The sequence below is a fragment of the Stigmatopora nigra genome, chromosome 2 (assembly GCF_051989575.1).
Source record: "Stigmatopora nigra isolate UIUO_SnigA chromosome 2, RoL_Snig_1.1, whole genome shotgun sequence".
Taxonomy (NCBI): Eukaryota; Metazoa; Chordata; class Actinopteri; order Syngnathiformes; family Syngnathidae; genus Stigmatopora; species Stigmatopora nigra.
Genome location: NC_135509.1, coordinates 16,086,758 through 16,091,485, shown reverse-complemented (window position 1 = coordinate 16,091,485; position 4,728 = coordinate 16,086,758).

Below are 4,728 nucleotides of genomic sequence, written 5' to 3'. Positions count from 1 at the left end.
TCCGTTAACAGTACATATGAAACATAAACAGAAAAAAAGGGCTAAAGTATTTACATACTCCTCACTCATCATTAAAGTAAAAAGTATAAATTACAAAGTAAAGTAGAAAGGAATGTATTAAGAAATATTAAAATCTAATTTAAAAAAAGATAGAAGGGCTGTAAAACACAAAAAAACAAATAAGAGTGAACAGAGCTACTGCCAATGTCTTCCGCGTGACCGCGCCATCTTGGGAATTAAAAAATAAAATAAAATAAAATGAAAAAAATTAAAAAACATTATTGGACAATGTCGGCGGACCGGATTAAAATGCCTCACGGGCTGGATGTGGCCCGCGGGCCGTAGTTTGCCCATGTCTGGGCTAGACATTGAAAGGACTAATCACCACTAAAAATCCTTCACTAGTGCAAAAACTTCAAAGTGCTGTCGATTTCTACCAGAAATAAAATTGTATGGTCTCTACGAACAAAACAAAAAATCCCCAGACAAGTGCCTGCGCTTTTCTCTCCCCAATTTACATTTACAAAACAGTTGCGTCATCCTTGCCTCAGGCATACACCATCAACAGTGGGACATATAAAATGCAGCAGTGTAAATTTGGTGCCTTGTGTGGATCTTTTTAATGCACATATAGATGCATACTATCATGCTCTCCTCAGCAATAAAAGGCCATTTGTCATGAAAGCTGGCCAAAGCACTATACAAAGAACTTGCTGACATGAATGAACAAGTATGCTTGCTCACAGAAAAGTAGGCCAATTTAGCAATTGACCCTATGAAATGAATTACCATTCCTAGTAAAATTTTCACAAATACGTCTTTTTTTCAAATAGCCACAGGTGAATAGTGACATTTTACTTCATGTTAATTGAAGGTCACTTTTAATCAGCAACATGCAGTGATGAAAACGTTCTCATGAGCACAGTGGAAGACTTATGTTGTTTTACTCTCACTCTCTCCCTCTAGAGGGAGTCAGAGACTATAAATCTATTAAATGGTCTACAAGGGCACATGAGCTGAATTTTAAGTAGCTTTTGGTAGTAAAGAAGATGGAATCAATGCCCTGACATTTATCCACGCACAAAATACCCAATGATCACAGTTCTAAACAAATAAGTACATAAATATCAAATATAAAAACAACAATTTGTCCATACTGTACAATAACAAATCACTTTGGAGTTTTTTTTCTCTAACAAAACATTACCTGCCAATCGAATGTAATTCATTACTACTATTATTTTTAGAATCCCATAGAGTGGAAAAATAAAGACATTCCTCAATGGACAACAAGGTACCGTATCTAATATGTTTAATTTAATTACTTTTTCTTTAATCCCCTCTTATGGCTCTGAGCGCTGACTGTTAGATCAATTCTTTTCGACCTCCTTTTGCCACTAAAGAGCCACTGCCTATGCCCACAATATTCCCTAATTTAATTGGAACTGCTTTGGTCTTAATGGAAGTGATCAATCTTCTTTAAACAACATAATCTATGTTCTGACAGACAACAGTGACACAGGCTTGTCCCCAGGGGCAGAAATCCATCACAAGTGATATTCCAGGCACCAGTAATGCACATCAAGGTACAATACATCAACACCTACACTTGTGAACAAGGTTTGTTCCACAAGGCCAACACAATAAATGACATACAGTAATTCTACCACCCACCATCCACGAATGAAATAAAGCAGATTCCAAGTGTTCAGCAATCTGACAAAATGTAAAATGTCAATAATGCATCATATTCCAGTGGGATGAAGATTAAATTATCAGCAGTAGTATAAAGTAGATGTCATTTCACAGCCATATTTGTTCTAAAATAGTATGTAATCAGGCTTTACCACATTTAAATTAAACATCTTTATTTTTTTAAGGACTTTTCCTTTCATTACTTCCATCTGCGTATCCTCAGGGTTGGAGGGGTGCTGGAGCCCAACCAACCATGAGCAGCAAGCAGGGACATGGTGAATTGTTTGCCAGTTTATCGCAGAAAACAATGAGATGAACTACAATTCACGCTCATACGTATGGCCAATTTAAAGTAATTATCGAGGCTATACTGCATGTGATAGTACAAACCCCACACTGGAAGGATGTAACACACTAGGGATTGAACCCTCAATCTCAGAACTGGATGTGCTATTCACTCCCTACCAGGCCATCCTAAAGACTTTTCCATATGGCGATTTTGTTTGCCTACCTGTCATCCCACCAGGGTGCTGTCAACACAGTCCATCTATTGGGTGACAACTGTCAAAGAGGTCATGTTTGTGTTCCTTCGTGATGTTGTTTTACGATCCTTCATCATGCCAGTGACCTTTTTTTGTCTGCATGTCTTTTATGTGCTGCCTTCAATTAGAATAATTGGTTTGTAGACTACCAAATTGTGTTGTAAATGCAGTTGTGGTGGAATGTATTGTCTAGTTAATTTATTCAAACAGTCCGAATGCACTTGGGAGGGGGTGGGGGGGTGGTATTGAGTTATTCAAGTTTCAGCTCTACCAAGTATATTTTTTTTAAGATGAGTGTAGATTTCAGGTCAAGTTTATTTGGACATTGTAAATGTTTATCAATGGGTATTTGTCAATTGATCAGTTTTATTCCTAGGCTCACAATTCTTCAAGAAAATGCCAGTTCCTTGCTAAGAGTTTGACATTGTACTGGCGCAATCTAATTTTCTCACCCAACCAGGTTCTGCGTTATTGGAGTCTTTATGAAAATTAAGGACATCAGGAACAATGTGAATTTTGTAAAAGTGGCTGTCATCATAACTCCCATGATCTTAAAGAATTTATACAAGAGTGCAAGGAAACATGACAGTGCATAATAGGATAGTCTTGTAGTATCCACAATGATCATTTATTTAGTAATTTCATATTTAATGTGTTCCAGATGCGGTTTCCCAACTTTAATTTACAAGTACAGTTGCATTTTATCTGGCAATGCCCCATCCTGTCCAGTGTCCACAATACTAACCACTAAACCTTTAAAAAAAAAATATATAAGTATATCAATTTGTATGAAATATGTTAGAAAGACACAAATGAGAAGAAAATGATCTATTAAGACATTGGAATGAATAAGACATTTTCCATTGGTGTAGTAGGGCAAGTGCATAGCGAAGTGAAGTTTCTGGTGGATGAGGGTGAAGGAGGAGCCATACACATGCAGGTAAATATAAAAAATAAAATCGAGCTGCGTTTAATGGAATATGAATCCAAGAAAAATTGCCTTTGACAACTATTCATCATTTTTCTAAACTGTGTAAGGCATATGTTGTCAAAAAGGCCATGAATTGTGAACACTTTAATAAGAGAGACCATTTAATCTCTTCACTCGCACTGCGAAGAACTCATGTTAAGAAACAGTGGCCCATTTTGCATTTTTGACATTATGGAAATTGATTTAGTTTTCTGAAATGGTAGCTCCCAGTGAAAAATCCCATATCTATTAGAATTCTTGAGCTGAAACTGTTTGAGAAGCTGCAGCCTGACATCAGTGGAACTGTTCACATCCCCCTAGAATCATGGTCACATTCCTGACCCTCAATGAACCATGAAGTCTACTGATATAGTATACACATACACACTTCTCTCTCTGATGTTCACAGTTGTGATCTGTATTCTTCGTTTACATTCAAACTATACAGTGTGTGGTCCTTATGGCACAGGTCAACAAAAGATATATGCTTATGGAGTGCAAGTTTATAGATCAAATCACACATAGCCACGCCTGAGCTCCCTTTGCTCTCAGTGTAATCTATGGTTGTGGCTCTTTGGCTGGAAATCAACACACAAAAAAGACATAGTGAGAAAACTATGAACATAGGACATGACGCATGACACAGATTAATTCCGGTCTGATGTAAACTTGAGCATGTCACGCTGCTCACCCATTAAGCCTCCAGCTGTATCCTTATAGCCGAAATGTTAGAAGGACATAAAACCATTACCTTAATTCTTACTGACTGTCTGACCTTTGGAGAGCAGTACAAGCAATAAATATGACATTTTACATTTTATCTTTTAAAACAAACACCAATGCAGTAAATGATTATTCTTTTAGATTACTATGAGCGAAACGACTATAGTTAGGTATTTAAACATGACAATAGGTAGAACATACTAAGCGCACTAAGTCAATAAATCATGCAGGTGAAATCCGGTATATTGGGCACTGTTTCTGTAATCAATACTTCTGATATCTCATGTTACGGAGAACACCCATGGGCATTAAAAATGTCGATTGCCCACTCTGCATGATGGTTAACCCCCCTATCATCTGCTAACCATTTTTACTGTAACCACATGCAAACCAAATGCATCTTGCTTTTTCAACCATGGCTAAGAGAGTAATGCACCATTCAGTGACATCTCTATTTTCATTTGTGGCCATTGATTGATTTGTCATTAATCTTGAGTTTGAGCACATTGGCAATGACAGGGCACTGAATAGAAGAACATGTTTTTTTTTCATGGCACTTTGCCAAGTTCCAGAAGAACAAGATAGTAGTTTCTTTCATTCTTCATGTGGGGTTGCCTGCCTCATTCCACTGAGTATCAAATACTGATTCTATCTAGGTACAACCAGGCAAAAAAACTGTTTTAAAATGCCATTTTTGTATCGAGAAATAAACATTAGCAAATATCTGAACCAAAGCCGTAATGTAGATTTATATATCTATATACTGCTCTGTAAAATTAGTCAACAGGAGCAGAGATG